This window comes from Cryptomeria japonica, chromosome 3 (assembly GCF_030272615.1).
Source record: "Cryptomeria japonica chromosome 3, Sugi_1.0, whole genome shotgun sequence".
NCBI classification, from domain to species: domain Eukaryota; kingdom Viridiplantae; phylum Streptophyta; class Pinopsida; order Cupressales; family Cupressaceae; genus Cryptomeria; species Cryptomeria japonica.
The window spans coordinates 273,882,288-273,906,903 of record NC_081407.1 but is presented as its reverse complement, the minus strand read 5'-3'; positions in this window follow the sequence as shown (position 1 = coordinate 273,906,903).

The following is a 24,616-nucleotide window of genomic DNA, read 5'->3' as shown; positions in this document are numbered from 1 at the left end:
CTGGAAAACAATGAATCTAATTCTCATCAAATGAATCTAATCACCTAAACAATTTAATCTACTTCTTATCAAAATTTGAAACTAATTCTTATCAAGAATCTGAAAACAATTGAATCTCATTCTCATCAAATGATTCTAATTTCCTAAACAATTTAATCAAATCTAATTTGCAACAAAAATAAGATGCACGAAAACTAAATTTGAAAGAACCTGGGTGCTTGAAAATGGTGTAGAATCCTCTATGAATCTTCCTTGATCCTCCAAACTTGAAGAGAAGTCCTCCCAAACAAAAATCTTAGCTGAAAATGAAAATTGACTACAAAGGAAAATTTTACTTGAAGAATTTCTTATGGAATAGCCAACACCTCTTTTTGAAACTTGTACATCTTTTATAAGAAAAAAATTCCAAATTCCACTACCTAATTTTTAATTAAAAAAAAGAGATTCTCTCCCAATTTGGCCTTCATGCAAATTGATTAGACTTAGTGGGAGGGGTTACATGCAAGGTGGTGGAGAAGCCTCTAGAAGCTTCTTATTCTTCCTACAACATGTGCCTTAATTTGGGTGAGGGAATTTAAATAACCAATTAAAAATATATATATATATTTTCCATGTGTGTGTGTGATTTATTATTTTTATTCCTTTACAATATTCATTCAATAGTTTATCCAAAAGAAATATAATAGAGTTTGTATTTAAATCAAAAGGTGATAAAGGAGGGTTGTGACATTGATCTCGAGTATTGACTGTTTTCATGTGATTGTTTTGTATCTGATCATGTCCGTTAATACGAGTGTTGGATGTTGTTATGTGGTTGACTATAGTTGGCCATGTCTCTAGTCAAGGAATCATCAGTCAGTACACCTCGTGTGAGGACTTGTTTGGCCAAGTGGGTATTCGTACCATTTTAAACTAGTCCTTGTGTATACCTTGGTTTTAGGAGTTCATTTTATTATGGTTTTGTGTCATATGGGAGAGTGGCTTTCGAGTGGGGGTCGCGCCCAAAGTGGTAGCAGGGTAACCCATCGAAAGTGTGTCTAAATAAGTGATAACTTAATAGTTTATTAGGGAGTTTAGTAGATGAAAACACTAATTAAGATAATTGTGCCTCATGCATGGGATGAGTGTTAGTACAGACTCGAAATATTGTGAGAAGGTCTGAAATGGCAAATCAATAACCTTGTCTTCAGGAAAGGATGTGTTGGGTCCACATGAGATTTGGATGGGCCAAAAGTTCGGAAAAGGTTTCCAGGGTAACCCAGTGGATGGGGTCGGGACCTATGGAGACCTGCCAGGGTAATCATACCAAGCTATGTGATGACACTCATCCCTTATGATTACTAGTGTGTAGTTTGTGTTGTCCTTTCTAGGAGCACTATTATGGAGTCATATCTGATTGCTTATGCCTTTGAGAGTACCTGATATTCTTGTTAGACCATGGGTTTCTTATGGTGAGTTGTGAGGACTTAGTCCCATGGGTGCTCTTGTTGTTCTTTGTATTTGCTCCTTATCATGTTTCAAATGGATCATTTTCCTTCTTCTGGGATCATTCATGTATCTTTTGACCAGTTTAGTCATATGTATTATTTGTTTATGTACGTCTTATGGGGAGATTGTAATGGATATGAACCTTATGTATTCTTCACCCTATTATTTATTAGAGGGGTCTTGTAGTTGAGTAGACCCGGAGATGTAGCCCATTAGGGGTGAACTTCGATATCAATTTGGTATTATGTGGTGTTTGTGTTCATATGGTTCCTTTTTATTTTGCATGTATGGATGGCTTTATGGTTAAAATGTATAATGTAAACTAGATGATATTAATCTTAAATGCATGCATGAAGTTATTAAATGTAGTATTATGGATCATGAAGTTGTAGGTTTAGTGAAGCGAAAAGTATTCATTATCTTTTAATGCAATTAAAGTATGTATGGAAATTAAATGTATGGCATATGTTTTAATTTAAGAATGGATGTAATGTATGGTTAAATTGCTATGGATGAACTTAATCATGTTATCTATACTTTAACCTACTGAATGAACTTAACCATTGTTTAAATATAATTATGTTATTAAGCTTAATCAACTTAATCGGATTAATTAGTGTGAGTTGAGTTAGTGATGAATCAAGTAATCACGTTGGGAAACCCTTTAGGTGTTAGTTAAGTCTTCCATTGTGTAATATGAACTTAATGTTAACTCAATGTATCATTATTCTATTTTAACTTTTTTTTTAAATATTTTTACTTTATTCTTGTGTTTTAGTGTTATCCCTTTGAGGTTTCCTGGCCGGGCATTACATTTGGTATCAGAGCCAGGTTTGCAAACACTAGGATCTATGGTGGCGCTTGTGCCCTTAGTTGGTGTGAGGCGTATAGACCTTACGTTGTATTCTTGTCCTCCTATTGTATGCTTGTGATTGAGGCATAACATCTAAAGATTTTAAGGACTCATGCTCCTTTCTTTTTGTGTATTCTTTCGAGTAAACCTAATTGTGTGTAACATGTGTGTTCACACCTTCTTGATGTTGGTGCTTTTGATTGATTATTTGTGCTTTGTTGTCTTATTATATATCTTGGTCTATGATTACTCTTATTGCAGATAGAGTCATATGCACCTCCCTTATTAATTGTTGTACTCTTTAGACTAACCCATTGGGTTGGTCAATGCTTGTCTTGAATTTGGAAGCATGAAATGTGCTTGTATTATGATTATGATCTATCTTAGTGTTGTGAACTTGAAGGACTTGTATGGTAGATGTTGAGTTCTTATGATGTAGTGAATTGAATGTATATCATCCTTCCTCCTCTTTCTCTCTAGAAATTAAAATGTTTGTTATATGTGTATTTATCACTTGTGTAAGTTTTCTAATTGTGAGAGAATGGATGTGACTTCTTGAACCCATGTGTGAGCCTAATGATTCTATTGTGTATTTAGATATTAAGAGGGCTATGGGTTAAAAAGATCATGATGGTTATTGGGAGGAAATTGTATGTTTTCGTAAAGGAATTCACCATGTTTATTGTAGCAGTAACATAATAAATTTCTATCTTAGGTAATGTACGATTATGTATGAATAGTTGATATGTGAAACTACCTTATTTGTAATAAGTTGTGTGAAAGGGAACATGTTATAGTGGCTAGGAGTGTAATGATGTGTTTTCATGAAAGATTTCTTTATGTGTTTCATAATACCGACTCAATTGAGGACCTATTTGAACAATGCTAAATGAAACTTGCTTTTGGATATATATAATTGACTTATTAAGAATAGAAAGTGCAAATGAAAAGCTTGTTTGATGTGCATGCATAATTATGTATTATTTAGTTGACAGCTCCTCTTCCACCTTCTTATCGTACTTTCATTTTCGATGAAAGGTTGCAGATTATGATATATGTCGTATTAATTAATAGTAAGTGTTCACAAGAGGACTTGCATAAAAGAAAAGATTCTCTGTCTTGATTTCCTTTTTTTGGAAAATTAGGACATTCAGTTGCAACCATAGTATTTGGAAATATCATGTTAGGCCAATTGGCATTCTTCTAAAATGGTAGTGATATGAAAATCATACAATAAAGATGATGGGCATATAGTGAGAAATTTAAGCATGTTTGTGTGATCTTTTTTATTTTGTGCATATGTATGAAATAGGTTGCCTATCAAACTCTCTTTCCCTTCTCCCTACCTAGATTATAAGATTTTAAAAAAATGCTACTAAAGAATGCATTTATTTAAATAGAATGTATATAAAGCATATGAAATTGTTTTGTTTTTTTTGTATTTTGGCTTCACATTGAAAGATGGAAGTCTTAAGCTTCGAAAAGAAAGTTTGCATGGTTAGTAATGTGATTATGAATGCTGAGTAGAATTAGTGAAAGATATAGGAATGACGTTACTTCCTTATTTAATTTGAATTGTAAATAATTTCAGTACGTGCATCTAAAAATAAATTCGATTCAGTTATTCATGTGGGAAGCATAAATAAGAACTTCCTTGAGTAGATGATAGTGTTACTGAAGAGTACTCCCCGTAAATGTGAATAAACGAGTACTGGTGCTTTTGTTGTGTATTGTGAGAAACCAATGCTTGTTATATGTGCTCATGGGATGGTGAAGTAATCAACCATGGAGGGTATGCTTACTTATGAGTATGGGGAAACCATATTGTTTATGTGATGTTGCTTATTTGTTACCCTATTGAGTGCCAACCCACGGGTTGTTGGTAATTCAGCATGTTGAGGGGTAGTATTAGAAGTCACCATTCCTTGGATAGTATTTTTGGACGTACGAGTAATAGTGGTGTGAAGTGGCTTTAGCTTCTTTATTTTGAGGAAAAATATAGTTATATAATGAAACTATACTAAAGGTGTACTCAATACTTAACCTTTTTGATGAATCAATGTATAAGGTTTATGTGTGTCAGCCTATTCCCCTCTTTTATTTGAGCATATTGATGGCAGTTCTTGAGCATAGTGATGGTGTATCTTGGAGGATCTTTTGCCTTCTCTTCATGAGAGGTATGTTATTTCCACATGAGCTACCAGTTGGTAGTTGTTGGTAGACATGTGGGGGGGACCCTAGCCATGTATACCTTTGGCTTACAGCGAGTATCCTGAGAGGTACATCACTATGCGGGGTGTGACTTGCGCATGCCTTTTTCCGCAAAGTACACTACCATGTGGGATATGTCCATTGCATGTCTTTTCTTCTTGGAGTATTTCCATGTCATGCTGAGACACGATGTGGTATGTAGCAAGCATTACCATGCAGCCTACCAGTTTATTTAAGGTAGAGCCATGTCGTGTGACAACGTGATGTGGGGTGATGTCGAGGTGCACATTGCCATGCCATGTGGATGTGTGACTAGGCTACACCACATGATGAGGTACTGCAATAGCTAGATGATTGTTCTCTCCTTCCTCCTTGGTGGCTAGATTCTAGTCACATAGTGATGTTATGTGCAATTATGATATTCTTATTTATTTCTTATGTTGACCAGCAATTTATTCTATTTTGACTTTGAAGGTTTAACCATGATCTTGTGATCTTTTGCTTACTTGATTTGGTGTTGCAATTATGGATTTTTTTTGCCTTACTATTGGAATTGATGATTTATTATCTTTATTCATCTATATTTTGGTGGCTAAATTTGTTTATCCTTATTGTTTTCATATGTTGGTCTTGTGTTGAAATGTGAATTCCTCTCTAAGGACATATCAGATGGTCTTGGTTGAGTGTATACGAGGAAGTAGACGTAGGGAACCTTGAGGGTGGGGGTATGTGAGGTTGTGATTCAGCTAGGATCCACTACCTACCTATGTGTGGTGACTATCTGTTGGAAGCTAACCACCTTACTCAACAAGGGATGGTCACGAGGGTCTTGTATGGAAGATATCACCGCTGTGTGTGTGCCTTAGCACCATCAAGCCCTTGAGTGAGATGTTGGATATTTATGATCGTGTTATTTTGTTCTGAGATCGGGCATAGAGATGTTGATCGTGCATGTTATCTATGACTAAGCATTAAACATGCTAACATGTGGCCTTATAAGTTGTACATTCCAATTATGTGGATGGATTTTTATGTGTAAACATGGAGTAAAATATGTTATGGGACATAATCATTAGAAAGTTTTTTATCTACCTAACAAGTGTAAGCAATTGTGTTATATATGTTACTCTTATTTCATGAAAGTTAACTTGATTATAGAAGTTGGAATTTGAAGTTATTTCTATGCGATAATATGTTAGGAAGAGGATGGAATGGTAAAAGAAATTGATCATGACGACATGTTTTCTTGTCGTATTTAGTAGATGAGTGTTGTAATTGTTGTTTAAATCAATTAAGGCATTAATTTGGTGTGATGAAAGGAAGAAAATTCTTGTTTCACTGCTACAATTATAGATAGTTCCTATATATGAATTTGGATGTATCTTACCAATGGATAATGGCATTCGTAAAGAATTTAGCAGTAATGTTTCATTTATCTTTGAAAAGATTCATATGTGCAGTTTGATATTTGTTAAATAAGTTTCAGGGCTAATGTGTGTTGCATGTTTTCCTTCTAGCCTTATGACTTCCAGGAGTAAGTCGGAACCTAGGGGGAGGATGTAGTACCACTGCCCTAATCGGGTTTTAAAACCCGATTTGACCTTAGTTGACTTTTTAAGTGGCCTTCTTGGATGGTTGATTTACCATGTTGTGATGTTATAGTCAGGTATTATGCTTAATGTGTGTACCATAAATGTTGATTTCGCATCAATTCTTATGTAAGATTAGTTGTTCGTTTGATTTGTGTTATTAATCTCAGACTAACACTTTCATTCAATATATATGTATGAATGTGTGGTTCATTGTTGCAGGAGATTGCAGGTACAGTACCGCATAGATATGAGGTTCATCTCCACCTGGCTTCGCAGGTTTGAGTGTACCTTATTGGTCCAAAGGAATTGGATTCAGTAGTCATAAGACCCTACATTTTACCCTAGTCATGCTCAAGTGAGTGTCGTCAGTCATCCATCAGTTTCCCCTTTGGTTGGGTATGCGGGTCGTGTATTTGTTTGGTTTTCTTGGGTTGTGTGTTGTGTGTTTGGTAAAAAATGATTATTAAATCCTAAGTATTTAATTAGATTAATTGTGTTTTACACATTCGTAAATTAAAAGGACTAAACTAAATAGGACCCCTTTGTGTGATTAATCAATAAATCATATTGTTTTATGCATATTACTAGCAAATTTGATTTATTGTATTTTATATTGTGAATTAATTCATTTGTATGTATTTTGAAAGAAAGCTTAATTAGAAATTGGAAAATAGAAATATTTTACCCTCATTAACATTTTGTGATAGAAATGTTAAGTTTTTAATTTATTGGAGCAAATTAAATGAGGAAGAAAAGAAAAAGCTTTTAGGAAGGTTACATTTTAATTAGAAATGTTTTTTTATTTGATGAAAAATAATTTCAACCTAAAGAAGAGATTTTTGGTCAAAATTTTCCCTTTTAACCTAGGTTTTCAAAAATATTTTGAAGAGTTGGTTTTGAATGGAAAACTTTGGGGATTCTTGGTTGGAAGAAAATCTTGAGCTTGTAGGTTGGGATCTTCATCAAATCACTTCCAGGATTGCACAGGGAGGTAGGATTCTGGTTAATTTCCTTTGTTTTCAAGAAATTTACTGATTTGTTTTGGAATAAATGTGTATGTGGTTTTGTTTGAAAATCTCATAAATTTGTGGAATAAGGAAGTGTTGTAGTTAAATCTCGAATTTGAATCCTCCTTGCTTTCATTCCCAACCTCCAAATCAAAATTTGGGGTTGGTTGTTCACAATAAAATTTTGTCAAAATTCCAAATGAATGCATTGAGATTCAAGTTTTAAATTATAAAAATTTGTTTGTGTTTGGGAGTGGAAACTGTTTGAATCTGTTGGTAAAATTTTGCCAATCTGGGTATTTGGGGCATACTGGTTTTTTTTTAAATATATGTAAATCATTTTTTGTCTAGAAGACTTCCCCAGAAAATGTTCTCAGAGATATATCTGAGAGTGCTCAGAAGATTTTTGGGTGTTGTTTTATTTTATTTTTTAAAAAAAGTATTAAAATAAATTTAAAAAAAAAAAATTATTAATTGTATTTGGGCGTGGGGAGTCATGGCTCAACCCACGGCCCACTGTGGTGCCCACAACCTGTGGCAACACGGCTATGGCAACCACAGGTCATGGTTATCCATGGCTGTGGAGGCCACAGTCTGTGGTTCTTCACAATTGTGGTAACCACAGCCCATGGTTTTCCATGGCTGTGGTATCCACAATCCTGTTAGGACCTGGAGGCAACTAAGAGGGAGAGGGGGGGGGGGTTGAATCAGTTGTCTATTAATTTCAACCCAAATATAACTTAACCAAACTTAGTGCATAATATCGATAAACCAAACTTAATGCGGGTAGATAGTTTAACAGTTAATAACAGTACCGGTAAAGTTTAATGCATGAAACAAAAGACAAATAACATCCACAACACATAACACAAATATTTGTACATGGAAACTCGGTAAGGGGAAAAACCACGGTGGGAAGCCTTACCCATAATCAGATGATACTACCGCACATAGTAAGTGTGTACAAATGGGGTTTGCACATGCAAAAAGGCCAACTGCCTAGAGCTCACTGCTCAATCACAAAATGGGAGTCACACTGACTACAATTGGATGGTTAAATCCAATGATATTGTACTATTCAAAATAGCATCTTCATATGTTGGATTCAATACCAGTTAAACTATGGTTGTCTTCTTCATACCTTCCTTGAATCTTCAAATGATGTATGTGTGTATAGCTCTGCTTATATTCACATATACCTTATTACAATCCTTTACCACACCTTGCATAATCTCACAAATGAGATCTTACATATATACCAAAACCTAAGACCAAATGTGTAGGTCGGCTCACTAAGAATATTACAATTAAATGAATTACAAATGAATCAATATGCGATGCACTATGTCAGCTCAATGCATTTACAACAATAATTAATCAATAAAACATCTCCATAACGTGTCATGCTGATCTGGAATAGATAACGCTTGTCGGTCCATAACCTAGACCTATTTATCGGTAATAGCAAATATGCAAACTCGATTAGACCAATAACCATATCAAAACCAAGTGTCCAAACAATGTCTTCGACATAACAAAGTAATCTCCAAATGATAACAGATCATCCTCAGTGCTGGTGAGCAATATAACCTATCGGTGAACCAGATACCGGTGACTGTGCATAAGTCACTGAACATGCCGGTGAACATAACCAAAGATTTTAAGTGCTGATAAGTGTTCACAACTGTTGACAAGTGTTGACATCAATGACAAAACCAATGTAACATATCCATAATACCAACAAGTCCATGGTAATCCATAAATGTGGGGTCCACTGGAGCTGGTTTTTAAAACAAAAATATATATTTTAAATAAAGTTTCAATATTATTTAATTTTAAAAAAAAGTTTTTAAATAGTATTTTTTTATTATTAAATTATTAATTAATGTATATAAATAAATATATATTAATTAATATTTAATTATTAACTTATTCATTAATGTATATATATTTAATATATTAATTAATATTTTAGTTTGTATCATTTTTTAAATATATGAAAGGAAATATTATTTTATTTGGAAAAGTGATCATCGATTTTAGTTTCTTTTTAAAATTTATATTTCCATATTTTGGAAAGTATATTTTTGGTTTTGGAAAAGATGAGATTAGATATTTATTTTGAAAAAGAATGGAAATGATGATTTTACTTGAAAAATAAATATCAATTTTAGTTAATAAATATATAAATTAAATTATATCTTTGTATGTATAGCATATAAATATAATTATAAATGGGTTTTTGGTTTGAAAATTCATTGTGAAGTATTTATATTATTCTATGATATAAATTGAATTATGGTTGAATTAGTAAACCATGGACGGCATGTATCTTAACGAAGTAGACAACTTGTAATCAATTTAGATCAATTAGAAAACTTGATTGATTTGTATTTTAAGCGTTATGGAAAAATGATTGTCATTACAGATTTATGTCAATGCATGTTTAAATTTTTGTATTTGCATTTGATTAAAGAATGGCAAGTCCTTGGTTGTGAGTGTTGAATATTGTCATATGGTTATTTTGTATCTGGTTATGTCCTTGATCTCGAGTATTGATTGTTTTCATGTGATTTTTTTGTATCTAGTCATGTTCGTTAATGCGAGTATTGGATGTCCTTATGTGGTTGACTGTAGTTAGTCATGTCTCTAGTCAGGGAATCGTTAGTCAGTGCACCTCGTGTGAGGACTTATTTGGCCAAGTGGGTATTCCTACCATTTTAAACTTCATAAACTAGTCCTTGTGTATACCTTGGTTTTAGGAGTTCGTTTGATTATGGTTTTGTGTCATATGGTAGAGTGGATTTCAAGTGGGGGTCACGCTGGCGGTCACGCCCAAAGTGGTAGCAGGGTAACCCAACGAAAGTGTGTCTAAATAAATGATAACTTAATAGTTTATTAGGGAGTTTAGTAGATGAAAACACTAAGTAAGATAATTGTGCCACATACATGGGATGAGTTCTAGTACAAACTCGGAATGTCGTGAGAAGGCCTGAAATGGAAAACCAACAACCTTGTCTTCACAAAAGGATGTGTTGGGTCTACATGAGACTTGGATGGGCCAGAGGTTCGGGAAAGGTTGCCAAGGTAACCCATTGGATGGGGGCAGGACCTATGGAGACCTGCCAGGGTAACCATACCAAGCTATGTGATGACACTCATCTCTTATGATCACTATTCTGCAGTTTGTGTTGTCCTTGCTAGGAGCACTATTGTGGAGTCATATCAGATTGCTTATGCATTTGAGAGTACCTGATATTCTTGTTAGACCATGGGTTGCTTATGGTGGGTTGCGAGGACTTAGTCACGCAGGTGCTCCAGTTGTTTTTTATATTTTCTCCTTATCATATTTCAGATGGATCCTTTTCCTTCTTCTGAGATCATTCATGTATCTTTTGATCAGTGTATTCATATGTATTATTGGTTCATGTACGCCTTGGTAGGTTGTAATGGATGTGAACCTTATGTATTTTTCACCCTATTAGTTATTAGAGGGATCTTGCAGTTGACAAGACCCAGAGATGTAGCCCATTAGGGGTGAACTTCGATATCAATTTGGTATTATGTGGTGTTTGTGTTCATCTGGTTCCTTTTTATTTTGCATGTATGGATGGCTTCATGGTTAAAATGTATAATGTAAACTAGATGATATTAATCTTAAATGCATGCATGAAGTTATTAAATGCAGTATTATGGATCATGAAGTTGTAGGTTTAGTGAAGTGCAAAGTATTCATTATCTTTTAATGCAATTAAAGTATGTATGGAAATTAAATGTATGGCGTATGTTTTAATTTAAGAATGGATGTAATGTATGGTTAAATTGCTATGGATGAACTTAATCATGTTATCTATATTTTAACCTACCAAACGAACTTAACCAATGTTTAAGTATACTTATGTTATTAATCTTAATCAACTTAATTGGATTAATTAGCGCGAGTTGAGTTAGTGATGAATCAAGTAATCACGTTGGGAAACCATTTAGGTGTTAGTTAAGTCTTCCGTTGTGTAATCTAAACTTAATGTTAACTCAATGTATCATTATTTTATTTTAACTTTAAAATATAGTAACCCACCATAATTAACTCAACAAAATTGACCATTCTTTTTTTTTTGGTGATTAATTTAATCATTATGTTTGGTTCAATCGCATACTCTGGGAATCCATCCATTTGGATTAGGAATTCATCCATCCGAGATGAGCATCTAACCATATAGGTTAGGCATTTGTCCATACGGGACATAAGATTTCATCTATCCAATATGGGATAGGCATCTACCCATACGGGGTAGGCATCTATCCAATCGAGATAGGAGGTGCTCTAGCCAGAGACTTAGACTCATCAGGACCATTCAGGTCCTAAGCCACTCACTAAGTACTACACTCTTCTAAAAGAAGTGCACTGAGGTCGCCGTCCTTAGGCATAATTAAATAACATAATACAAGCTTGAATTCCACCTCGGAATTTGGCTTAAGGCCTCAGGAAGTCAAGCGAATCCATACGGGATTCTTTCCGAGTATGCATTGAATTACTTTTTCCAATTTAATTATCTTATCTTTCAAAATAGGATTCTTACTCAATCTTTCTTTTACCAAGCCTAGACCCCACCTACGAACACCTGAGTACAAGGGACAACTTCGTCCCAAGACTGCCTACATACCCACTTCGGCACGAGATCAAGGCGTAAAGTATGTAGTTCTATTTTCTACTCTATGGTTTGATGTAAACTGATTAGTGGGTACGCAACCCTTTCTAGGGTCAATATCCCAGACAGTTTCTCTATGGTTGGTACCCATGGTGGTAGCGCTTAAACAAAGGCTCAAGATGGCCTATTACCTGTGGCCTAAAACACTAGATCCTAAATCTTAATGTAAGCGTGATAGTTCTAATACTTAATGTTAAGTACAGATGCCAAGATAATAAGATGAGAGGAGGGGGGTGAATCATACAAACTTAATCTTCCATAAAAACAATAGATTCAACCTCGGTAACATATACTTCAGTAATATATCAAAAACTGCTAAACATGCAAACTCAAAAGCATATAAACATCATAACACTCATAACACTAGATTTAACGTGGAAACCCAAATAGGGAAAAACCATTGTGGGATTTCGGACCCACTAAGAAATATACTCTTCTAGAGTATGCTCGGTTAAAAGCAAATCCTGTTAAAGATTACAAACACATTGCTAGATGTGACCCGGTTAAGGGATTTCCCTCAGATCTGTTAGGATCTTCACCTTGTTAGAAGTGACCTTGTTAAAGGATTTCAAACACTCAATCAGAATGTCACCTTGCTAGAGGGTTTTACAAATAAAACTGTTAAGTCCACTCGGTTAAGAGATTTTTTGTCACTTTACAAAATAACAGTAACTTCACATCTAAAATGCTAAAGCAGATTCTTATTTTCTCGATACAATAGGACTTATCTTGTCCATCTATTGGGCTCTATACTCTGTTATTCAAATAGGTCTTCAAGCTTCTGTGCTCGGTAATCACTATGTAGCATCCATGTGCATACACTTGCCCACATACATTGTTTATCAACAGTTCCTTGTTTATAAACAATTCGCCAACCACTTAATCTCCTTGATCACATTTCCCATGATCAATCATAGCCATCAGATCTTCAAACTTTGACCAAGTTCAATGTATCCTTCGATCTAAAAATGTTTTACCCTGCTTTGTAACTTGCATATATTTCTTGGAACTTGTGCTAGGGTATTGCGGTTCAATTTAAGCTGTAGATCTTCCTGCTGATTTTCCTTTGCCATAGATTCTTTAACAAACTTCATGCACGGCATACCAATCATTAATCATAGCCAGCTCATTAGCTTCCTTCATTAAATAATGCTTTTATTCATTCAATACATTTTGTTATTACTCGGTTGCAACTCGGTAAATACTAAACTTCATTTGGTAGACATTCTGCCTTCATTAACCAATAGCGATAACCTTAGGGTTTACTGACTAGGTTCCTCAAGGTTTAACGACTAGGTTCTTTGCTTGGTAACATAGTATAGTATTAACCTTACAATCAATAACATATGTAGGATATCAAAACAATCTAAACATCCTGATCTCATCATTGTCTAACTCGGTAATAGTTGCCCATTGAATAACTTATTTCTCCCCTTATTCATCACATTCTTTCTGTGCCTTTTACGGACATCTTTATACTCATCAAATCATAGTTTTTAACATATGGCAACATCATACTGAATAAGAAAATTTCTTGACATCAATGACAAAATAATAATATTAAGACAATAAACATCATTAATCTGTTATATCCATAATCATCAACAACCTTCTCAATATCCTTATTGAAATACCAACAATCTCTCCTTGTTTGTTATAATGCCAACAATCTCCCCCTTTGGCATTGATGGAAAAACCAATTGATTTGACCTAATTGATTTGGATTGTTGTGAGATTTTGAAATGTTGAAATGCTCTCCCCCTATCATTAGTCTTCTCCCCCATACATTAGCCTTCTCCCCTTTTCTTCAGTCTTCTCCCCCTTTGACAACAATGCCAAAAAGTAAAGAACTAAAACATAATTTCTTCCTATATGAAGTGATTTCCTGTTGTTATGTGTCAACTTAGTCTCGATCAGAGCATTTTGTCGTCAATTCTTGTTCCCTGTATTGTTTCCTACACACCTTTAGAAAACATCTTAAAGTGTGTAAATCAGCATCAACTCCTAAAAGATATTTTGTAGAGTCATCGAATTGATGCTTTCACCAAACTCGGTCAGTGAGTAGAAGATAGTGGTAGGACCCCTAACTTACTTCTGAGATACTCAAAAGTGTCCCTTGGCAGTGGCTTGGTGAAGATATCTGTTATTTGTTCCTTTGTGCTAACATACTCCAACATCACTTTCTTCTTTTGAGCTTCTTCTCTAAGATAATGATATTTGATAGAGATGTGCTTTTTCTTAGAGTGCATAATTGGATTCTTTGAAATGTTAATGGCACTAGTATTGTCACAGAATATAGTTACTGGCTCGATAACTTTCTCATTTATACCTTCCAACAGTTGTTTGATCCATGCTATGTTGGTACAATTCAGTGCTGCAGCAACGTATTCAACTTCTGTTGTTGACTGTGAAACGCATCCTTGTTTCTTGCTAAGCCAACTCACTAGTGTTTCTCCTAAAAAGAAAGCTCCTCCACTTGTACTTTTCTTGTCATCAATGTTGCCTGCCCAATCAGCATTAGTATAAAATTTTAAATCAAAATCATTTCTTTTCTGATATATTAAGCCATAATCTTCAGTGCCTTTCAAGTATCTGAAAATTCTATTGATTGTTGTCATGTGTGTTTCCTTAGGATCTGCAGAGAATCTTGCAACTATACCTACTGCATGTGCTATATCTAGCCTGCTGTGAACAACATATTGTAGCTTTCCAATCATGGATCGGTAAAGTGTCTCATCAACAGATGTAGATTCATCATTCTTTGATAGTTTACAGTTGGTAGTCATAGGAGTACTTATTGGTTTTGAATCCTCCATTCCAAATTTCTTCAAGATTTCCTTTATGTACTTGGATTGAGTAATGAAAATCTCATTTTTCATTTGCAGTATTTGTAAACCTATAAAATACTTTATCTCACCGATTAATGACATCTCAAATTCTTTGCTCATTTCATTTCCAAAGTTCTTGCATAAAGAGTCATTTCCACAAAAGATAATATCATCAACAAATATGGCTGAGATCAGTATTCCATTTTCATCATTCTTCATGTACATATTGTTGTTTTCACTTGTCCTTATAAAACCAATCTTGATTAAATAAGAGTGCAATCTTTCGTACCATGCTCTAGGTGCTTGTTTCAAACCATATAAAGCTTTGTTCAATTTACATACCTGATCTTTATTATTGTCTTCAATAAATCCTTTAGGTTGTTCAATAAAAACTTCTTCTTCTAATATACCATTCAGAAATGCAAATTTGACATCCATTTGATATACCTTGCTTGTAAGCAGCATATGCCAACAATGTTCCTACTCCTTCAAGTCTTGCCACAGGTGCAAAAGTCTCACCATAATCAATTCCTTCTTCTTGGGCATAACCTTTGCAAACTAGTCTTGCTTTATTTCGAACGACCTCACCTTTTTCATTCAGCTTGTTTCTGAAAATCCACTTTGTACTGATTACATTTTTGTCCTTCGGTCTTGGGATTAGTGTCCATGTGTCATTCTTCTTGATTTGATCAATCTCTTCTGTCATAGCATTTATCCAATCTTCACTATTAAATGCCTCTTTCACTATTCTTGGTTCAAATTAAGATATCAGACATGTGTTATGTCTCAGTTTGTTCCTTGTCATCACTGGATCGTCCTTATCTCCTATAATCTGACTTGATGCACGATGTCTTCTGACATACTTGGCTAATATAGGCTCGGTAGGCTTTGTATGATCTTCTTCATCACTCGGTAACTGGATATTCTCTTCATTTCCTTCTACAGTTTTCTCGGTAGGACTTGTCGATTGAACATAAACAAATTCATCATAATCTTCTGGTTTTTTAGAATTTCCTTCATCATTTCTTTCTGCAAATTCATCAATTTTCACATTTGCACTTTCTACTATTTTGTTAGATGATTTGATCAGACATTTAAATGCTTTACTTATAGAAGAATAACCAAGAAATGTTCCTTCTTCATTTTTTTGATCAAACTTGCCATTTCTATCATCCTTGTGTACATAGCATCTATTTCCAAAGATTTTAAAATAAGTTATATTAGGTTTCTTGTCATACCAGGTTTCATATGGTGTCTTCAAAGTTACTTTCTTCAGTTGTACTCGGTTCAGGGTGTAAATTGTTGTGCTTATTGCTTCTCTCCAAAATATTTGTGGCACTTTCTTTTCAATCATCAGGGTTCTGGCACAATCCACAATAGATCTATTTCTTCTCTCAGCTATTCCATTTTGTTGTGGAGTTCTTGATGTAGAGACTTGTCTTTTAATACCATGATCAATGCAGAATAAGTTGAACTCATCAGATGTGAACTCTCCTCCTCTATCTGATCTAAGACATTTCAGTTGTCTTCCTGTTTCATTTTCAACTCTTTCCTTGTACCATTTAAACATTTGAAAAGCTTCTGATTTTTTCTTTTAAAAACATTACTGACATCATCCTTGAGTAATCATCCACAAAGAATATGAAATATTTATCACCATAATAACTTTGAACTTTCATAGGACCACAAAGATCAGTGTGCACAAGATCTAAAATTCCCTTAGAAGTGTAGGACTTACTTGTAAAGCTTAATCTTGTCATTTTACCCATCTGGCATCCTCGGCACATAGCATTCTCAGGTTTTTCAAGACTCTGTAGACCTCTTACTCAGTGCTTCTTGCTTATTTTGAACAGATTATCAAAATTTACATGACAAAACCTTTTATGCCATAACCAAGTATCCTCTTTCTTTGCATACAGACATTTATTCCGAGTTGAGTCAAGGTGAAATGTGTTACCTTTTATTTTTTTCCTAGTAGCAGCTAACTTTCCATGCTTGTCATGAACTTTAACAATTCCTTTCTAAAATTCTATTAGGTATCCTGTATTGTTTAGCTATGCTACACTCAACAAATTGTATTTCAAACCTTCAACTCAATAAACATCATTGCATCTTGCATTGTCAAGAAGTGTTATAGATCCTTTACCTTTTACCGGACATGGTGCATCCTTACCAAATCTTACATAGCCTCCATCATAGTCTTCTAACATAACAAACTTGTGTTTATCACCTGTCATGTGATGTGAGCATCCACTATCTATGATCCAAGAATCATTAGTGTTTATGTGAGATATTAGAGCTTTTTCTTCATACCTTTCTTCATCTGATCCATCTTTGATAGCCACATAAACTACTTCCTCTGTATCAGTTTCATCTAATTTATCATCATTGGATTCCTCATCGGCTATTAAGCATGACTTTCTATCTCTTCTTCTGAAGTCTCGATATCCTCTGTAATGATTATCTTTCTGTCTGTCATCTTGGTAATCTCTCTTTTTAGTAGAATATTTGTCAAGACAGTTAGAAGCAATATGTCCTATCTTATCACAATTGAAACATTTCAAAGGTAGTTTTCCTTTATACTTACCTTTGCCTCTCGGTAACCTTCCGGCTAATAGTGCTTCAAACTCTTCTTGCTTTCTGATTTCTTCATACAGTTTGTGTACTTCCTCCATGTTTTTGCGAAATCTTTCACTTGCTCCACTATGATCCCCTTTAGTGTACTTACTCATTCTATCATTGTAATCATCAGATTTACCAATATGAAAAGAACTAAATGCAGATTCAACTTTATTTACCGATGACCCACTATTATCAAAGTTACTTAACTCAAATGCATGTAGCTTACCAATAGTAGCATCTAAAGAAACTGGCATATTGGGTATAGACTTTAATTCATTGATTGCAGATACTCGGATTGCATAAGCCGATAGAAGGGTTCTTAATAACTTACTTGTTATATCATTTTCTTCAATAGTTCCACCTGCTCCTTTGATTTGATTGACAATCTCCTTTAGTCTTGTACTGTACTAAGTTATGTTCTCACCTTCATTTATCCTCATAGATTCAAGTTGTCCTCTTAGACTATCCACTTTTACTCTTTGAACATGTTCATCTCCACCATACATAGATATGAGCTTGTCCCACATTGCCTTTGCATCATTGCAGCCTTCTAGATCATTAAACTTTGAATCGATCAATCCAGATGTTATTTCAATCATTGCTTGAATATGTTCTTGCTTTGCCTTTATCTCTTCCATTGTCAATGGATAGGTGCTCGGTGTAATGAAATCATTCTCCAGATAATATACAACATATTCTCCAACTCCTGATAGGTGCAACTTCATCCTTTTCTGCCATGTAGAGAAACTTGACTTGTTCAGCTTCGGTGCATCCCTCTTATACATCTTTGGATCTTTTCCTCAAGTACCTTTAAACTTTTTCTTCCAGAGTCCAAAGTTCTGATACCAATTGATAGTTCTGATACTTAATGTTAAGTACAGATGCCAAGCTAATAAGATGAGAGGGGGGGGGTGAATCATACAAACTTAATCTTCCATAAAAACAACAGATTCAACCTCGATAACATATACTTCAGTAATATATCAAAAATTGTTAAACATGCAAAATCAAAAGCATATAAACATCATAACACTCATAACACCATATTTAACTTGGAAACCCAAATAAGGAAAAACCATTGTGGGATTTTGGACCCACTAAGAAATATACTCTTCTAGAGTATGCTCGGTTAAAAGCAAATTCTATTAAAGATTACAAACACATTGCTAGATGTGACCCGGTTAAGAGATTTCCCTCAGAACTGTTAGGATCTTCACCTTGTTAGAAGTGACCTTGTTAAAGGATTTCAAACACTCAATCAGAATGTCACCTTGCTAGAGTGTTTTAAAAATAAGACTGTTAAGTCCACTCGGTTAAGAGATTTTTTGTCACTTTACAAAATAACAGTAATAAAAATCTATCTACAACTTCACATCTAAAATGCTAAAGCAGATTCTTATTTGCTCAATACAATAGGACTTATCTTGTCCATCTGTTGGGCTCTATACTCTGTTACAAATAGGTCTTCAAGCTTTTGTGCTCGATAATCACTATGTAGCATCCCTGTGCATACACTTGCCTGCATACATTGTTTATCAACAGTTCCTTATTTATAAACAATTCGCCAACTGCTTAATCTCCTTGATCACATTTCCCATGATCAATCATAGCCATTAGATCTTCAAACTTTGACCAGGTTCAATGTATCCTTCGATCTAAAAATGTTTTACCCCACCTTGGAACTTGCATACATTTCTTGGAACTTGTGCTAGGGTATTGTGGTTCAATCTAAGTTGTAGATCTTCCTGTCGATTTTCCTTTGCCATAGATTCTTTAACAAACTTCATGCATGGCATACCAATCATTTAATCATGGCCAGCTCATTAGCTTCCTTCATTAAATAATACTTTTATTCATTTAATGCATTTTGTTATTACTCGGTTGCAACTTGGTAAATACTAAACTTCATTCGGTAGACATTCTGCCTTCATTAACCGATAGCGGTAACCTTAGGGTTTACCGACTAGGTTCCTTAGGGTTTACTGACTAGGTTCTTTGCTCGATAACATAGTATAGTATTAACCTTACAATCAATAACATATGTAGGATATCAAAACAATCTAAACATCATGATCTCATCATTGTCTAACTCGGTAATAGTTGCCCATTGAATAACTTATTTCTCCCCTTATTCATCACATTCGTTCTGTGTCTTTTACCGACATCTTTATACTCATCAAATCATACTTTTTAAGATATGGCAACATCATACTGAATTAGAAAATCAATTTCTTGACATCAATGACAAAATAATAATATTAAGACAGTAAACATCCTTAATCAATTATATCCATAATCATCAACAACCTTCTCAATATCCTTATTGAAATACCAACAATCTCTCCTTGTCTGTTATAATGCCAACAAAGTGTCACCCTTGACCAATTGCCAATCGACAACAATTCTTCGAGATTAAATCGATTTTATAAAAGCATTTCACTCATCATCCCTATAGGGGTTTACTATAGTTTAACTCAGCAGATGAAATATCACTTTAGAATTATCTTAATAAATTATCGATCCAAGGGGGATTACCCGCCCCTTGGATTTTAACTTCCAAGCGTCCCTTATTACTCCCCGATGATTTATAGGGACGATGCCATAGACGTCGTTGATGTAGCTTTATTAGGCATTAAGTGCAGTAGTTCAACACAATGGCATTACCCGTAAGCATGACCCAGAGGCACCGTATATACTGAACGCTACTGTGTTTTTGTTTCCATCTTCCTTTATTTAGTTTTCTAACTACGAGCTATGAAAACATCATACTTGAAAACAACTACTAATTGAATGCGCAAAATTAATTAATTGAAGTAACTACTTGAAATATAACTTGCATAACAATGACCATCATGAAGCTTGCATATTAATAATTACATGTGTACTTGCATGAAAACGTCAATAAATGTAATTAATCTATAAGTAATTTGCATGTTATAAGAATAGTGTAACTTGCGTACATGATTAAGCAACCCAAAAATAGTGATTAATTTCGGCATTTGATTCAAATCATATTAATGTAAATTAATTGCTAAAGGCCAACTAAGTGCCCCAATGGATCTTAAATGGAATGAATAACTCTAATTAAAAGAATTTGATATAATATAATTTACAAATATAGAAATTTACCAAGGATAATTTAATTATGAATTTACTACACAATAATCCCCAATATTTATGAACTTTTCTAAGTTAAATTCAACAACTTAAAATTTTAAACAAAAATAATTATTAGCAATTAACTTGAAATTTAACCCCAAAGTAATTACTAAAAATTCTAAATTGCAAATTAAAAAGAATATATAAAAAAACTAATTACAAAAATAAAATAAGCGAAATTTTAGTTTTAATAGTAACTGCGCCCAGCGGTTACAATACCCGCCACCCCCGTACGCCACCGATATTCATTCGAATATTTTTCGAAGACCGTGCTATTATAATTACATGCAACATTAATATATTTTAACATTTGGAATAAATGTGTGTGTGTGTGTGTGTGTGTGTGTGTGTGTGTGTGTGTGTGTGTGTGTGGTTTCATATTCCCAATTACTTAATGATATATAAAAACAAAAGAGAATTTATTTATGAAAATAAGAACATGGATAAAATAGATGATCAAACAATTGTTTTAGATTGATTTTATAGTAACAGGAGGTTAATATTTACAAAGAGAGAGAGAGAGAGAGAGAGAGAGAGAGCTTATTCCACCATTCACAGGGAGGAAGTTTATTTCTAGATTTCACAAGGGAATTGTTTATTTCCAGTATTCACAGGAGGATTTTATTCAAGTAATATTCTCAGAGATTCAAAATACTCACAGAGAGATTTAAAATACTCACAGAGAGATTTAAAATACTCACAGAGAGATTTAAAATAATCATAGAGAGATTTAAAAATAATCACAGAGAGATTTAAAATACTCACTGAGAGATTTAAAATACCCACAAAGAGATTTAAAAATAATCACAGAGAGATTTAAAATACTCACTGAGAGATTTAAAAATAATCACAAAGAGATTTATTTAACTAAAATTCACAGAGAGATCTTATTCAACTCACAGGGAGATTTATTTAATCTAATAATCACAGAGAGATTTATTTAACTAAAATTCACAGAGAGATCTTATTCAACTCAGGGAGATTTATTTAATCTAATAATCACAGAGGGATCTTATTCAACTAAAATTCACAGAGAGATTTTGATTCAACTATTATTCACAGAGAGATCTTACTCAACTCATAGGAAGATTAAAGAATGAGATTCAGATTTCCATTTGAAGAACCAGAGAAATGAATTAGAGGAAAAAAATAAAGATTCAAATCACACAGGGAAGAATTTTAATCTCAGAAAAAGATATTTTAAACAAATAAAAGAATATGATTTTCTTTTTGCTAAAATCTTTGAAAAAAAACAAAAAGCAAGATCATGTGCATATTTTCTTAAGGGAAATAAAATAAATAAATAACTATCTTTTATGTGCACTATATGAAAGCATTATCATTATTATTTATCCTCCAATAAAAGATTTAAAATCTAATAAAAGAATTTATTTATATATAAAGGAAGATCTATAACTATTTTTTTGAAAATACAAATTCCTCATAAGTGAATGTGAAAAAACAAGGAGAGAACCTGGTTTATCGAGCTTGATGTTGAATCCACTGGTTATCCTTTTGATCCTTCCTTGCAACTTGAGAGAAATCCTTCAAACAACAACTTAAAATTCCTACAACGAAAAATGAGACTACCAAAGAAGATCTACTTCTAAAACTTGGGAAATTTTCTTCAAAACATAATCAACTCCCTTCTTTGAAACTTGCATATAATTTTATAAGAAAAATCCCTCCATTCCACTATCTAGAAAATTTAATTAAAAAGGAGATTCTTTCCCAATTTTGGACTTCATGCAAATTGATTAAACTTAGTGGGGGTGTTACATGCAAGGTGGTGGAGAATCCTCTAGAAGCTTCTTATTCTTCCTACAACATGTGCCATAATTGGAAGTGGAAAATAAATAAATAAAATAATGTATATTTTCCATGTGTGTGTGTGTGTGTATTATTATTTTCATTCTTTTTATAACATTTATTCAATCATTTAAATAGCTTATCCAAAAATATGATAGAATTGGATTTAAATCAAAAAGTGATAAAGGAGGGTTGTGACATAAAAAAAAATTGCACTCTATTCTTGTGTTTTAGTGTTATCTCTTCGGGGTTTCCTAGTGGGGCATTACAGGTTAAGTCATTTTCGTGTCATAATGGCATGTTGTTGAATGTAAATTTATTGTGCAAGTTGATTTGGTTAAGTTTGGTTGTGGTCATACTTGTCTTATTTTGGTTTTGGTCTTGTTTTGTGGAAGAACGAGTTGTTTATTTCAGACCTCCAATTGGTTTAATCTGGTTAGAAGGTTTGTTTAATCGAGATGTTCTTCAATTTTTCTTTTTGAACTCCTTGTGTTAGTTGACTTTTGTGTTTGCCTTAGGGTTCTTTGGAGGTTGTTTAGTGTCATAAGGAAGAGTATTTTTCAAGTGGGGGCCACGTCCAAAGAGGCTACCAGGGTAACCCGTGATGGGGGCCAGAGCCAATGGAGGTCTGCCAGAGTCCATACCAGATTTACAATGACACTCTTCCCTCATGTTCACTAGTGTGTAGTCATGTGTTGGATTTACTTGGAGCACTCTTGTGAGAGTCATGTGTTGTAATCTTATGTCTTGTGTGAGTACCGATATGCATGTGAGACCATGTGATGCTTTGTTGTGACTTGCTTGAGGGTCGTAGTACTATCTCCTAGCACAGAGGGGTGATTCCTTTTTGGGCCACATGGTCGGGTGGTAGTGCCACTTTCCATTGAGTTTATTGTTCATGCCTTCTTGCGATGGATTAGCTTCGCAGGTGTTCCATATGTTTCTATTGGAATTCATATCATTCCATGTTTCAAGTGGATCCTTTGTTCTTCTTAGATTATTCATGTATCTCTTGGACCCTATGTAGTCATATGTATTATTTGCTTTTGTTTGCCTTGATGGTAGGATGTAATTGATGTAACTTTATGTAATTTTCATCTTTTATTTATTAGAATGGTCTTGCATTTGAAGCAGGCCTGGAGATGTAGCCCATTAGGGGTGAACTCTGATATCAATTGGTGTTGTATGGTGTATATGTTCATCTGGTTCCTTTTAATTTTGGATGCATGCATGGTATTATAGTTAAAATGTATAATATAGTTTAGGTGATATTAATCTTAATTGTATGTATGAAGTTATAAATTAAATGCAGAAATATGGATTATGATGAAGGTAGCTTAACTAATGTAATGAAACTAATGGCAATTGTATATGTTCAATCATACTTCGTTTAATCTCTTATGAAATTTAATTGTTATGTGCATATGGTCATCACTCTATCATTAGTAGATTTAATCAATCTCATTGTTAATTGGATTAATACACCTTAATGTTCATTGGATTAATCAAGTAATCTTCGTTGGAAACCCTTTAGGAATTTGAGTTAAGTCTTCTGTTTGTGCAAATGTTATTACAATGTTTAACTTAATGCATCTTAAGTTCATTAATGTTTTAAACAAAAATTATTCGCGCTCTTTTCGAGTGTTTGTAGTTGTATTCCGTTAGGGTCTTTTGGTGAGGCATTACATGGTTAATGTTTAAAGCATGTCGTAATAATTAGGTTTTGAGCAATAACAATGCTCAAACCAAGTGAATTAACTACATTGAGTTGTGGTATTAATTTCATTGAGTTGCAGTTATTTAAGTTTGTATCTAATTTTACACTATGAATTCAGTTTTGTCTCTAATTTGTGTATATATATATATATATATATGAGTTTTAGGGTTGCGGTTACTGTTTTTCACACATCGTAATAATTAAGGTTTGAGCAATAACAATGCTCAAACAAAGTGAATTAACTTCATTGGGCCGCGGCTATTTAAATTTGTTTGTAATTTACACTATGAATTCGACACACACACACACACACACACACATATACATATACATATGTACATACATATGTATATATATATATATATACATATATATATATATACATATATATATATATATATGTATATATATATATATGTATATATATATATATACATATGTATGTACATATGTATATGTATATATGTGTGTGTGTGTGTGTGTGTGTCGAATTCATAGTGTAAATTACAAACAAATTTAAATAGCCGCAGCCCAATGAAGTTAATATATATATATATATATATGTATATACATATATATATGTATATACATATATATATGTATATACATATATATATGTAT